This window comes from Sinocyclocheilus anshuiensis, unplaced genomic scaffold, assembly GCF_001515605.1.
Source record: "Sinocyclocheilus anshuiensis isolate Anshui unplaced genomic scaffold, SAMN03320099.WGS_v1.1 scaffold822, whole genome shotgun sequence".
NCBI classification, from domain to species: domain Eukaryota; kingdom Metazoa; phylum Chordata; class Actinopteri; order Cypriniformes; family Cyprinidae; genus Sinocyclocheilus; species Sinocyclocheilus anshuiensis.
The window spans coordinates 934,433-950,717 of NW_015539892.1; the positions used below are offsets into that span (position 1 = coordinate 934,433).

Below are 16,285 nucleotides of genomic sequence, written 5' to 3' on the forward strand. Positions count from 1 at the left end.
TAAGATAGGAAGTGTATTTTCTTGCCCACTTTAAGTGTTTTTTATAACATATTTCAACATATGAAGATTTAAAATATATTTAAAATTTTTTAGAATATTTTAAATAGAATTGTTTTTTCCCCTATGGGTTTTACTGAAAAAAGCACTGATTAAGTATTCTACTCTATAATTATAGTATAAATAAAAATTATAAATAATAAAAGTTGTCTGCTCTTATGCCATCTATAATTTGTTTACAGAAAGAAAGTGGTAGATCTTTCACTATCTTTAGTTGCCCACAGGCTTACTAGTTCATTGAGGATTTATTGGCTAAATTACTGTGCAACAGCATTCTTTCCCTTCATTTCTCTGAGTGAAACACATCTGTGGGCAAAACAGGCACAATGAGAGCTGAATGTGAACATGATAAGACTGTAAACCTATTAGATTTGTTTTAAATTTCAGAATTAGGAATTCAGAAAGAGGAAGTAACTAAGAAACGTACAGCAAAGAGAAGAAAAGAGTAGTAACGAGAAGAAGCTGTGACAGTGGGGGGAAATGCTAATTTGTAGCTGCGGTGATGTGTTTTGATGTTAAAAATAATGCAAAGCATCATGTATTCCTGCTCACTAACAAGGGAAGCTGTTACACGTATGTTTGTGTGTGCAAGAGTTGCACATGATTTTAGAGTTTTGCATCATTCTGTTGACACAAACACACCCAAGTATATTTGTTCAAAGGTTGGTCATTCTTTAATAGCGGCAATGTCCACGTTTGTACATAGTGTGCCACCTGGTCAAAGGCAACTGAGGTGAGATTATATGAGGTCTTTAAGGGTTATAAGTTTAGCCTGAACTTGTAAGCATGCTTTAAAGACATGTTGTTCCATCTCTCCAAATCATTTCCAGTCCTCTCTTAAAAAAAAAAAACTATACAGAGTATGGAAGAATATATATCTCACTGTATAGACATAATATTGTAATTTTTGTAAACTACATAGCAATATTTCGTTTCTATGTATGCCTTTATATGGCTGGAATGACAATAAACACTCTCTAGGATGCATTTGAATTTGTATACACTGTATACTCCTAAATATTAAAAAAAATACTATGTGAAGCAGTATGCAATATGCAGTGACAAACGCACTTTCAATTTAGTGGCGTCAAGTTACCAACATGTAACTATTTTTTGATAGATTTTTTTTTTTTAACACAATTCTGTGTAAAATGGCTTGAATATTGGCAGGTCGACAAGAATGATGTATTAAAAATCACAGCTGATATTTTTTGTCATGTTGGAAATGGAAAGTGAAATAAAGGGCATTACGTTCAGAATTATATTTATTTATAAATTATTGGAAATGTACTAAATTTCATCTGCAGCCCCTAAGCAGGAAAAAAGCAATATACGCTGTAATTAAAACATTCATTAATTAACATACATAAAACATCACACCTAATGCAAAAAAAAAATTACAAATAGCAGTAATACAATTACAAGCAGGTTGCACTATAATAAATGCTAATACACCTAAAATAAATGAATGTTAATCAATAATAATAAAAAAGGTTTTCAACAATCGCATATTTGGCTCGTCTTTAGTCATATTTTTAGTCATAACTTAAATTAAGCAAAGGTGGAACACTGTCTAATGTTATTTTGTAGTGTGTTCCAAATACTGACAAGTGACAACTCTTATAGAGAAGACTGAGCGATTAAAGTCTGTGGCCCTATATTGCACTTCACAATCATTTGCTGTATAGCCTGGTGAATATAGTATGCATGCAGAATGTAGTCCATACTGCACTTACAACAATACACAAAAGAAACAGTACAAGTAGTATGCTGAACATAGTCTAGACCAGCAGAAAAAAGCTATTCTTCGTATAGTTGCTCCATCTGAGTGTGTGTTCTCTGGCCGTCTCTGCCTAGCTAATAGCTTGTGACAGCCCGAGGTCTCGCCCTGTCAGCTCCACCTGCAGGGGTCTGGCCCAACGCCTCTTCAGGGTAATTGTTCTGCCCCTTCCAACCCCCTTCTCAGGCTTTAATCACTTCCCCCAAGAATGCTACAAGGTGTGTGAGGGGGGAGAAAGAGGAAGAGAGAGAGTGTGTGAGAGAATGCAAGAGCAGTTGCTGTTTCAAACTAATTATAACTGCATGTCAGTGTTGTCAATGTAGTCTCAGTTCTGCACAGCAGCTCAGGGACACATCTACACTTCATCGTGACACCAGCTGAAGAACTGCGAGAATGAACTGTTACATATAACACTAGTGTGTAGCGTATAGGTAAGATTTAAAACCTCTTTTGCCAGATAAAAATGACAGTTAACGCACAAAGCTGATGTTCTACAGTTGTTTTCAATACTCTCCATCCTCACAAAATTAGTTACAAATATTTAAAATATATATATTTTTTCAATATTATGCCAATTTAATATAACAGCATAATATAAGATAATGCCAAAGCATCAATAAAAATAACGTAAATAAATAAAAGTGCTGTAATTTTTCTTTGATGATATGTGGTCTCTTTGTTTTTCTTAGTGTTTCATTGCTATGTAGCTGCTAGTGATTTCTTACTAAGTCAAACCAAAAAAGCCCAACCAAGTCTCTATATTCTTGTCACTAGATGTGTCTCAGGTTTCCCTTTCAGTATTAGTCTATAGTTTTTTTTTAACCCCATCAGATTGCTTTAAGTAAGTTAAAATTAATAAAATAAAGTTAAATATTATTTAAAAAATAGAATAAATTATTAATATTATTATAAATTATTGAAAACAAATAATAAAATAAAATAAATATATAGAATAAAATAAAGATTCATATGTAATAAATAAAAAATATTCATTTATAAATAAAAATAAACAAATATAACTAAATATAAAATATACATAATATATAGAATAAAAATAAAAGTAATGAAATTATAAAATAAAAAGGATTAAATTATTACAACTATTAAATATATACAAATATTTAAAAATTAAATTATTAAAATAGAAAATATTAATATGTAACTAAAAATAAAATAAAATAAAATTTAAATGTGTGCAAGTGGACACTGAGTGGCTGAACACTGGGGGCGGAGAAAAGCCCTTCATTTCAGCCTACCAGATGGGAGGGTGTGATCCCAGACACGTGGAACACAGTCCAGGAAAATTCATAGAAGCACAGAGACATACTGTACATACTGTACATGAAGACATATGGAAAATAACAACCACTCAGAGGCAGGAGGGATCAAAGTGTCCTCATAATACAAAGAATCACAACTGTGAGGCCAAACCAAAGTCTGAACATGTGTTTTACTGTTGAGTAACAGCCTGAATGTGAAAAAATCTTATGTGCTTTAAAGAAATAATTCATCTTAAAGTGAAGATTGTCATACTTTACTCACCCTCATGCTGTATGACTATTTATTCTGCAGGAGTTCACTGTCAGGAGTTCAAAAACAGAAGAAAAAAACACAATAAATGCATGCTTTGTATATTTTATTTTCTCATTTTGCTGTAACTATGCATTCCCATACCTCTCATTAGGAAACTCCATGACTAATGAAGCCCTTATGTGACATTTTTAATTACCTCAAGGAAAAACTGCTTACACAAGACGCTCTGCCCTTGTTTTGGTGTAATTCCAGCATTCTCCAGCATGTGTGGACTGTGACTAACCAACAAGCCTGAAGATGGAAGCCTTGAGAAAAGCTCTGTGAAATCTGGGTGACCAAAAAAGGCAGCTTGGATGAAAATAGTAACACCTCCTAACCAAGCCGATTTACTCTGCAATCATAAAGTTATGGTTACAAAGCACATACGTCCATTTACATCAGTCACACCACTGCAATGCACGTAGAGTTTTATGCAAAAACTCACAATTAATGTGCTGCAATAGTTTAAGTAACACACATAATAGTAGTATAAAGAGCTATTTTTATATTTTCTGACATTTTCTTCTACGTATTAGTCCAGGCTATTTCTATGCATTTCTAATGTGTTCTTAGTTACTTTTAGTGCATGGCTGCTTATCAGGGCAAAACACCCCATTTCCCTATATGACCCTCCCTTCAGCACAAATCTGTTGTATTTTTTAGCAATTTTATTGCAGTGCAAAATTTTAATACTTAGGATGTGTTCAAATGACTAACCTTAAGCATGACCAATAATAATACTGATACTTGTCTTGCATGAGTGAAGGAAAAGAACTAAGAGAGAAAACACATTTACAGCCCAGTAAAGGTTCACTTTCAGTCTATCAGAAATGAGCGCTAAATTTGACCCGGGCCCCTCATGGGTGGGTGTTTTTGAGCTGAAAACTTCCATTTCTGTCATGTATGTCAGATGACGAGTCTTGTTTTTGCTAGGGGGCTTCCCCTTTTTACGAGTGTTGGTGTCTGACAGCTCATCTCTACCTTATGCATGATCCGACTGATACAGTAAGTGATCTGAATCTGTGGTTCTGCAGAAGCACAGGAATCATAAGACACCATAGCATGATAAATGAGCTTATTGAAAGTCTCAGAGGTTCACAGATTATTCATATTCAGACCAGATGTACCGGTGGTGGTTGATATTTTTAGTTGGATGTTCTTGTCATGCACAGTCAGACTTGGTTAGATGATTGAACTGATGGTAGATCAGAACACACTCAAACATGCATGGGAAGACAAACTCTTTAAACTCTTCTGGTAAAAGGGTAGGAGCTTCACTTGGTGGATTACTCATTAGATGAATCTTCTGATTTCAGCAAAACAGCCGTCAGAGTATAAAACAGTGTGCCTTTTTTTCATAAAATACCCTTTATCCATCTTTGTGTCAAGACATCCGCCGATTAAACCAAACATTCCACACACACTTGACACTTCAGTCTATATAAATTATTATATAATATATATAAATGCTTTTGTACACTCAAATCACACATTTTGCTTGTGCTATCTGCCTTTCGAAAATACTACTTGGTTTCATATTTTATTTATTATTTTATTTGTTATTATATTATTTATTTTATTTATCCAATGCAATAACTTTCAGACATGTTACTTAAATGTCTAAACACTGCTGCGTTTAACAGCACAGCGAATGGCTCTTTTATTCATAATATAGCTCATTTTCCTGAGCGTCCTGTTTTCAGCCAGTGCAACAAAAGCCCACATTTTAAGGCCATTCAGATCTGATTTTGACCTTGAGCCAGCTGTAAATTGATGTCATTTCATTATTTCTGTACAGGATGTAAGCATCTTAGAGGTTTCCTTAAATTACTGCTGTGCCAAATCATAGTGCTATGCTGAAAGTGACCACTATGAATCACATTTTATCGAACATTTTCATGATTTCTCAGAATTCGTTCACTTTTTTAACACGTTCATGCATGAAATCAGTATATACTACAGGAATCTGTAATTTTATATCCAATTAAGGTAAAGTACATTTATAATCATTATCATCAAATTTATTCATCATTAACATTTCATCACCTCTCTGCATACAAACAGTTGGTCAATGGAATTTCAGTATATAGGCAATTTGCCAGCCTAATTATTTAAATCAGTCGTCTCATAATGCCTAAAGAACATATATATATATGGTTCATCCCCTTTTCAGCCATTCAAGTACATGCACACTTTCTGTTGACATCTTCATAGTGATTTCTGTTAAAGCAGAACAAAGGTCTCAAAAGCAAATTATATGATGTAACCGTGACTCTCGGGGCCCTACAAACCCTGATTTTTAACATCAGGGTGGAAAGTATGCAAATGAGAACAATGTAAGAGAAACACTGATAAGCAACAGGAAACGTTCTTTTTTAATGTTAAACCCAGATGGGGAGCTTCCCTCTGAGTTGCCTGCGAGTAAAGTGCTAGCACAAGTACTGCAACAGAAAGTACGGGGTGAATACCTACATATGACATTCATGTGAAATTTCCCTAAATAGCTCCTTTGTGTAGGCTTCTTGATGAGCTTGAAGTATTTTAGTGTGAAAAACCACAAATTTGAATCGCTCCAAGAAGAACTCAAGACACATTTGACAAGAACATGCATATTAATCGGAACGATCAAGAGCACTATATACTGTACATGCAGTTTGAATGCCATATAATTTCTAAAAAACAACTAAAATCCTTTTAGAGTATTAAAACGTTCATGAAATGTAGTTTGCATTGCTAATGCATCACAGTTTTCTGTTATTAAAACTGCTACCGTTTTGCATGACACAACATCAAGACGGTCTCCAGATAAATGGCTAAAAGTTTTGGTTTGTGTGTGGCCCCCGGATCCGTTACCTCTATGAGTGATGCATGTTTCCACAGCGCATGCCTTCTCAATAGGAGGATTTCCCCTTGTTGTTCAAAGCTGCACTCATGATTCACTGTTTCACTCGCTCTCTTTCTCATTCCATCCCTCTCTCTCTCCAACCGAGGGGGCTGTGGAGAAACGAATAAAGGGGGAGTTTCAAGAGCAATATGAGTAAACTGCAAAAGTCTCACCGCAGGCAGGTGGTCAGACGCACTTCAGTGGTCTCAAATGTGTGTTATTTCAGCCCTCACGCATCTTACTGCAAAGTTAGGTGACGTTTGATGGGAATCATTTAAAAAACTTCCAAATGCATTACAGTAATGGGAATTGGGGGTGAAATGTGCTTAATTGTCATGAAGCTTATGATTTCTCTATAATCTCTCATGCATGAGATTCACCTGTAAAAGCTTCATTCCAGTGGAAAACAGACGTTTTCAGAATAACCGCCGGCATATATTTCTCAATTTCTTCAGCTTGTTCCTAAAGCTGCAGAGATCAGAAGAACATAATAAGCTCAACACACAGGAATGTGACAAGATACACAACAATTTGCCTGCAGGGGATTACTTCATGGAAATGTATTCAAATTAAGATGATGGCATTGCAAAATAAAGATGTTAGAGAGCAGCTTTATATATATATATATGTGTATGCATAATCTTTCCTTAAAAGGACGTAAAACTCTTGATTACTTTTTTTAATCTATTGGCAACGATAATATTTTATATTTCTGATTTGAAGGGTTTTACCAAGTAAAATCATCAAAGTATGCATGCGATACACATGTCACTGAATTAAAGGGACCAAGAAGTCCTACTAAATACTGGGACAAAGTTCAGTAGTACATGATTACAGTACTCGGCAAAGCTTGGTTTACATTCCCTGGTGACTGATATGCATGTGTGCGCATGGGTGCTTGTTTGGTAGCTGACGTATCACTATGATTTCAAGGCCAGATGGCTTTCTGTGAAGAGGACAAATGAGAGTTCGAATGAGTGCATGTGTGTGTGAAGTGAATTGGATTGATCAGGTCATTGCATGAATGCCAACTCGATAAAAACGCAGGAATACAAAGATAGCAGTAAGTCTTGGCTCTGGCATTATATGCGCTCTGTTCCATTCCAGGGAGTTGTTTCTGAGAAGTTGGATTTCGCTGTATTCACCATGTGGCACACAGAACCCTATCATAGAAGTTAGTCAGAACAAGTCCTGATGTGACACAAGCACATTCTCTCTGGATATGCGTTTTAATTTGGTCAGATAAAATTATCTTGATGTCCAGATAGTTCCTCGAATGCTGGGTGCCGAATTTCAAGCATGTTACAGGAAATTTGGTTTTCAGGTAATAAAAAACAACTAATTTGTCTAAATTCATGAATTGCATTTCTCTTACTCACTGGCAAATAGTTGCCCACCCCCTTCCCCTTTTAAGCATAAGCTACAATAAATTTAGTGTGATTTATGCTTAATAATATTAATAATTAGCCAATGGGATAAGAAAAATAAAGTTAATTCAGTGTATTTTCTCATAATATCTTATGCTACTTTGGTTCTCATGTAAATTTGCCTTGTTTTAACAGTGTTTAGACCATTTTAGTGGAAAACAAGACAAAAGTATTGATAAAAAATTATTTTCAGTGTGATTTCACTAATGGAAATTTAGTTACTAATTTAAATTGAGTTAATTTAGTTTCATAATGTCTGATTTCACAACACGTTAATTCAATTTACTTTTAATTTGAATATTCAAAATATGTGTTCTCGTTTCTTCTGGCTTTTTTTTCCAGTTTAAAAATTAAATTAAAATAATATTATTTTATACAAATCATAATCAAATCAGCGTATGCTCTTTGTAGGTTTAGAAAAAGTAGTTTTGTAAAACATTCCCTGTGTTTAATAGTAAAATGTGTAAATGCTTTTCTTAAAAGCCACAGTGAAACCCCAGTCTACAACTCATTGTACTTCTGTAAAACGATGTATTTCTGAGTAAAATAAAATATTTAATGAGAAAAATTTTGACGCGACTTGAATTTATCCATCAGAAATTGACTGGATCATAAAAAGCAGGCTTTTTTTGCACTGGACTAAGTTGCCGAGTGAGATTATGAAGACAAAAAAAATTATTTGGAATAACATTCACCAATGAATCGTTCACAGTAAGACCAGAAATGTATAGTAAATAGTCAAAGGATCAATTTAGATTTTATGTCGACTTCAGACCCGTCAGAGTTGAATGTGTGTGCTGTGTGTTTCTGGCACGTGTGTGAACTGTCAGAGGGAACATGTGCGTGGGTGATTTGTGAGAAAATGTCCTGTGACAGCAGCATGAAATGGGCTGAGTGACAGCGGACAGCTGAGGGATGTGAAACGAGACAAAAGGACAGTATATATGTGGTGGAGTGCGTGAGTGTGTAAGAGGAGAGAGTGTGTGTGTGTTCAAGCATCTGTGTATCTGTCTGAGTCTGCAGTGGGGCAAACCATTTCACATTCCTCAGACGCAGTTGTGTTTTGAGTGATTTATAGTTCGTCTGAATCAGTGGCGAGTAAAAGGTATGATTACAGAACATTATTTACATATACAATATTGAGATACAAATGGTCACGACTGTGGATGAAAACAGATCATTCACTTAATGACCAGCTGCAAAAGACATCTTATTTACAGAACATCAAACCAAACTTTATACTATAAACCAGTTAGCCCACATGAACCCATTCGAGCCTAACTCACCCTCATGTTGCATTATTCTATAGAACGTACAGGCTGCTCTTTTCTGTTAACTGAAAGTATATAGGGACAGAAGCTATTAAATATAAACAATCACTGAAAAAAACAATCACTGAGTTGGAAAAAGGATCACCCCCCCTTAAAAATGACTTGTAAACTCAATCAGGTGTAACTAATCAACTTCTCAATGGCACACAAAGCCATTTGACTTTCAACTGTGATCAACTGTGCTCATTTTGATTAGCTCAGCATGAAAAGAGCTTTCCTGGAGCATTTCAGTCCTTGGTAGTGCAACTGAAGCTATGGATGGCAAGACACTGTCAAAAGATCTCTGGGATAAAGTTGTGGATAGGCACAAGTCAGTCAAAATTTTCAAAGGCTTTAACAATGCCTAGAAGCACAATGAAGTCTATTATTAAGAAGTGGAAGGTATTTACAACACAGACCCTCCCTGGATCATGATGTCGCTCCAAACTGAATGAGAGGAAACTGGCCAGAGAGGTGACCAAGAGGCCTACAGCAACTCTGAAGCAGCTGCAGGAATTTATGACAAAGAGTGGTCATTGTGTGCATGTGGCAACAATATCACAAATTCCTCACAAACGTGGCTCGTATGGGAGGGTTGCAAGAAAAAAGCTACTCCTCAAGAAAGGCCACATGCAGTCAGACTGAGCTCTTCCAAAACACACCTTGAAGATTTTGAGGCAGATGAGACTAAAATTGAATTATTTGGCCAAACGATATGTCCAATACAGCTCACCATCCAAATAACAGCATTCCTCCAGTAAAGCATGGAGGTGGTAATATCCTGTTATGGGGGCGTTTCTCTGCAGCAGGGACCAGAACACTTGTCAGTATATTTCATTAAATGCAAATGAGCGTTCAGGGAATTCTTATAGGATTCTCTATTTTAAAATAACAACATAGAAGTTTGGAAAGACGGGAAAGGAATGAATGAATGATTTTTGGGTTAACAATAAGAGAGAACAAATTAATGTTTTCATATTACATGAGTTCAGCAAGATTCAAGCTCTGTTCCAAACTCGAAACGAATGATTCATCTTATCTGAGTCTAGATGTAATCAGTGTGGTTCTGAATCAGGGTTTGCAAACAGTTTACAGATTATCACCCGACTGCCAGTTGAGATACGTCAGTTATCTGAAGTTCACTGAACCCTCTTTGTGCAGTAATGAGGATCCATTAGCACGTAACTCGACACTGTTCCTCGATCAGGGGCAGCAGATGCTGATGTCTTTACACGGCTATTAGCAAGAGGCGTAATCTGTACTCTCAACATTAAATGAAATTAAGAAGAGCTGAAAACTGCACAACTTGCAGACAGAGAAAGTTTCTTAAAAAACAACATATGTTGTGTTTTAGATGTTGGACCTCATAACTTCATAACTAGCTATCCAGTATGACTTCCTTGGTCAACCAGTCTGTCCTCTCACAGACAATGCTGGTTGACCAGCTTCACCAACTGGTGAACAGCATGGCTATCATGGTCAACTAGCTAGATCAGCACCAATCCAGCATGGGCCAGTATGGAAATTTCTGTTGAGCAGTGCTAAAATACAATCTCACTGTTTTTATTTACTTTTAAATTTTAATTTCATTTTGAAGAGAACGTCAGATACCATAAGAACGAAATTTTAAGCAATCCCAAAATGCAGCACGACAAGCTTAGCAAAACTATTTGCCATGATGGTGAATGTGGTCAAGGGTAAATTTAAAATAAATAAATTAATTAATTAATTAATTAATAGACAAACAAATAAAATAAAATAAAAATTATAATAAATATGTATGAAAAATGTATAAAATAATATTATTTAAAGTAATATTTATTCAGTAGTGGAAAGTAGCAATTGAAAATAGTTTTATGTAAATAATAAATTAATTAATAAAGAACAAAAAAGGAGGAAATGAGCAGTTGGTCCCTTTGAGGATTTATTTCAACCTGATATGACCAATATTAAACACTTTTGTTGACATAACCCAATTTAGTCACATTGATTTAAACATATTAAATTATATATTAGACTTTAATTAAAACTCATTTTCAAGTTACCTGATTAAACATTTTCACAGCATATCAGAGTAATGCTAAAATTACCAAAACCACTAGGTAACCAATGACTCTCACTACCATTACTAAATTTAAATATGAACCAGAGCAATCAGTTCATCTCTTTCCACTGACGGTAAATTAATAAAAAAAATCCCCATCTGTACACAGCAGTGCATTTGCCACTTTCTAAGTTTTGACCTCCCCCTGTTGGAGAAGTGTATACTGGAGCACGTCTCTCAGGACTGGGGTCAGGAGGTGAGGAACTCCTTAAAGAACCAACCAAAGAGCAAAGACAAGGAGACTCCTCCTTTAAAAGACCAAAGGAAAGGTGACGAGAGCCAGACAGATGCCCTATCTGAGTTCACCTTGATGAAGTACCCAGATCGCATGAATCAAAAGCCTTGAAGCTGGTGGCATCTTTTCTTATCTTTTAAACCCCCTGAATTGGGTTTTTAATGATATCTAAAGGCAAATGTTGTTGTTGCCCAATGTTTTCCTCTCTGTTTAAATGAGCATGAATGTGGTTTTGCTTGAGCACATATCAATTCTAAACACAACTGAGGTAGGCTGTCAAACATTGTTTGAGTGTTTAAAAGCATATGCATGTACAGTACTAAAATATCAGGTGAATTTGGTTAGAGCTGCAGTCTAGTTATCAACATCAACTCAAGGTTGGGTGGATGAATCATCAGAACCACAAAGACAGTTCTCCACGTGGTTGATTCTTAGAATCCTTCAGAGCGTTTCACTTCAGAGAATCTACATTGAGGTCAGACATTATTTTAACATCAATAAAACAAATGAATCAATATTACGTCAACAATACACAGGTGAAACTCATATTCACATATCACGATCATGACAAAAATAAGAAATTACATTTTGAATAAAGATATTTAAAAACCATTAAGGTTGTTATTTATGGTTACAGAACTGGTGCAGGATAACTGTCAGAAAAATATGAAAAAAAACCCCTGTCTTTTTTGTCTCTTTTTCTTGACAATTTTCAGATCAAGGTAAACCCTAATAAGGCTGCTATGCAGTTCCTATTGTTTTTTGGGTGGTTGCTAAGGTTTTCTGATGACTTGAAACATGTTGCTATGCAGTTTAGCTGCTAGGGTGCTTTAAATGGTTGCTAGGTGGTTGCTAAGGTATTATGAGCAATTTAAGAATGTTGCTGTGCAGTTGCTATGATGATTTGAGTGGTTGCTAGGTGGTTGCTAAGGTGTTATGTGTGATTTTAAGCATGTTTCTGTGCCACAAATGAATTTGTCAACAATACATAGGTGAAACTCACATTAACATCAAGAAATTATAGATAGAAATTACATAAAGATAAGAAATTATATTTTGCATAAATAAAGAAAATTTAAAGACCATTAATATTATAAGAATGACAGTTAAGCACATTTTCACCCAAATTCTCTTTATTTATTTATTATTATTTTTTTGTATTACTGGAACTGAAGCCATTATTTATTTATTATTATTTTATTGTTTTATTGGAACTGAAGCGATTATTTATTTATTATTATTTTATTGTTTTATTGGAACTGAAGCGATTATTTATTTATTATTATTTTATTGTTTTATTGGAACTGAAGCGATTATTTATTTATTATTATTTTATTGTTTTATTGGAACTGAAGCGATTATTTATTTATTATTATTTTATTGTTTTATTGGAACTGAAGCGATTATTTATTTATTATTATTTTATTGTTTTATTGGAACTGAAGCGATTATTTATTTATTATTATTTTATTGTTTTATTGGAACTGAAGCGATTATTTATTTATTATTATTTTATTGTTTTATTGGAACTGAAGCGATTATTTATTTATTATTATTTTATTGTTTTATTGGAACTGAAGCGATTATTTATTTATTATTATTTTATTGTTTTATTGGAACTGAAGCGATTATTTATTTATTATTATTTTATTGTTTTATTGGAACTGAAGCGATTATTTATTTATTATTATTTTATTGTTTTATTGGAACTGAAGCGATTATTTATTTATTATTATTTTATTGTTTTATTGGAACTGAAGCGATTATTTATTTATTATTATTTTATTGTTTTATTGGAACTGAAGCGATTATTTATTTATTATTATTTTATTGTTTTATTGGAACTGAAGCGATTATTTATTTATTATTATTTTATTGTTTTATTGGAACTGAAGCGATTATTTATTTATTATTATTTTATTGTTTTATTGGAACTGAAGCGATTATTTATTTATTATTATTTTATTGTTTTATTGGAACTGAAGCGATTATTTATTTATTATTATTTTATTGTTTTATTGGAACTGAAGCGATTATTTATTTATTATTATTTTATTGTTTTATTGGAACTGAAGCGATTATTTATTTATTATTATTTTATTGTTTTATTGGAACTGAAGCGATTATTTATTTATTATTATTTTATTGTTTTAGGTGCCGGGTTTCCATCCAAAGTTGCGAATTTTACTTATGCACAAAACTGGAATATCGCATAAAACGTGTGTGTGTGTATATATATATATATATATATATGAAGAGTTCAGATGCAAAAGCCACTAAGTGCTGTCTGTATATATACATATTTTTCACAGGCTCCTATGTTTATGTTGTTTTTTTTTTCACATTAATGGCAATTAAAAAAAACCTATTCATTGCCATTAAAGTGAAATTACTGAACCTACACATAGGAGCCTGATAAAAATGCTAATTTTAGAAACAGATGTTCGTATTAATAACTACATATGAAGAGTTCATTTGCAAAAACAGATAACTCAGTTTTTAAAAATGTTCAAAAATCTTGTTTTTCATTGTGAATTCCAATTAATCTCAATCAAACTGCAGTTGGGTTATTTTGATTAGGTTAAAAATAAATAAAAAATACAGATAACTAACACAATAAAACACAGTAAAATCATGATAACATAATAAAAAACAGGATTTTTGAAAATGAAAAACAGTTATTTGCTTTTGCAAATAAACTCTTCATATATAAACAAAAACTACTAAAAATGAAAAAAATGCAACAAAATTATAAAAATTCTTAAAAAGGGAAAATGTAAAAAAAAAAAATGATTCAAAATATTAATAAAACTATTATAGTATCAGTGATACTAAAATTATGCTAGTCAGTTATTCTTAACATTTTGAATTATAAATTGTATTTGAACAACAAATTAATTTGTGATTATTTTCAAAAAGCACTTGTAAGTACTTATAATAACTATATATGTAATTTAATAAAAATGCACAACTATACAGCAATGTTGAATTTCAGCCCAGTCATTGTTAATGCACTGCATTATTGTTTTTTCAATTAGTTTAATTCAACATGCTTTTTGTTTCAGAAAGATTTCTTATTATTTTACTTCGTGCTGTGGATAACAGACCACCATCTGAGAAGGTCTTATTAATTAATTAATTAATAGACAAACAAATAAAATACAATAAAAATTATAATAAATATGTATGAAAAATGTATAAAATAATATTATTTAAAGTAATATTTATTCAGTAGTGGAAAGTAGCAATTGAAAATAGTTTTATGTAAATAATAAATTAATTAATAAAGAACAAAAAAGGAGGAAATGAGCAGTTGGTCCCTTTGAGGATTTATTTCAACCTGATATGACCAATATTAAACACTTTTGTTGACATAACCCAATTTAGTCACATTGATTTAAACATATTAAATTATATATTAGACTTTAATTAAAACTCATTTTCAAGTTACCTGATTAAACATTTTCACAGCATATCAGAGTAATGCTAAAATTACCAAAACCACTAGGTAACCAATGACTCTCACTACCATTACTAAATTTAAATATGAACCAGAGCAATCAGTTCATCTCTTTCCACTGACGGTAAATTAATAAAAAAAATCCCCATCTGTACACAGCAGTGCATTTGCCACTTTCTAAGTTTTGACCTCCCCCTGTTGGAGAAGTGTATACTGGAGCACGTCTCTCAGGACTGGGGTCAGGAGGTGAGGAACTCCTTAAAGAACCAACCAAAGAGCAAAGACAAGGAGACTCCTCCTTTAAAAGACCAAAGGAAAGGTGACGAGAGCCAGACAGATGCCCTATCTGAGTTCACCTTGATGAAGTACCCAGATCGCATGAATCAAAAGCCTTGAAGCTGGTGGCATCTTTTCTTATCTTTTAAACCCCCTGAATTGGGTTTTTAATGATATCTAAAGGCAAATGTTGTTGTTGCCCAATGTTTTCCTCTCTGTTTAAATGAGCATGAATGTGGTTTTGCTTGAGCACATATCAATTCTAAACACAACTGAGGTAGGCTGTCAAACATTGTTTGAGTGTTTAAAAGCATATGCATGTACAGTACTAAAATATCAGGTGAATTTGGTTAGAGCTGCAGTCTAGTTATCAACATCAACTCAAGGTTGGGTGGATGAATCATCAGAACCACAAAGACAGTTCTCCACGTGGTTGATTCTTAGAATCCTTCAGAGCGTTTCACTTCAGAGAATCTACATTGAGGTCAGACATTATTTTAACATCAATAAAACAAATGAATCAATATTACGTCAACAATACACAGGTGAAACTCATATTCACATATCACGATCATGACAAAAATAAGAAATTACATTTTGAATAAAGATATTTAAAAACCATTAAGGTTGTTATTTATGGTTACAGAACTGGTGCAGGATAACTGTCAGAAAAATATGAAAAAAAACCCCTGTCTTTTTTGTCTCTTTTTCTTGACAATTTTCAGATCAAGGTAAACCCTAATAAGGCTGCTATGCAGTTCCTATTGTTTTTTGGGTGGTTGCTAAGGTTTTCTGATGACTTGAAACATGTTGCTATGCAGTTTAGCTGCTAGGGTGCTTTAAATGGTTGCTAGGTGGTTGCTAAGGTATTATGAGCAATTTAAGAATGTTGCTGTGCAGTTGCTATGATGATTTGAGTGGTTGCTAGGTGGTTGCTAAGGTGTTATGTGTGATTTTAAGCATGTTTCTGTGCCACAAATGAATTTGTCAACAATACATAGGTGAAACTCACATTAACATCAAGAAATTATAGATAGAAATTACATAAAGATAAGAAATTATATTTTGCATAAATAAAGAAAATTTAAAGACCATTAATATTATAAGAATGACAGTTAAGCACATTTTCACCCAAATTCTCTTTATTTATTTATTATTATTTTTTTGTACTTTATATATA

The 16,285-nt window shown here is 33.3% G+C and overlaps 1 long non-coding RNA gene across 4 annotated transcripts in view; it reads right to left on the minus strand.

The window, feature by feature from the left end:
* Positions 1–1,568: 1,568 nt before the first annotated feature.
* LOC107685819 (uncharacterized) overlaps positions 1,569–16,285 on the minus strand; it is a 40,759-nt gene continuing 26,042 nt past the window's right edge. For 3 of the 4 annotated variants that reach the window (XR_001633990.1, XR_001633991.1, XR_001633989.1), the window contains 5 exons: positions 6,674–6,761; positions 6,263–6,403; positions 3,567–3,697; positions 3,380–3,416; positions 1,569–2,048 (listed from right to left, as the gene is read on the minus strand). This is a non-coding gene — a long non-coding RNA (uncharacterized LOC107685819). The remainder of the gene's footprint in view (positions 2,049–3,379; positions 3,417–3,566; positions 3,698–6,262; positions 6,404–6,673; positions 6,762–16,285) is intronic. The other variant, XR_001633992.1, reaches the window with a different exon arrangement.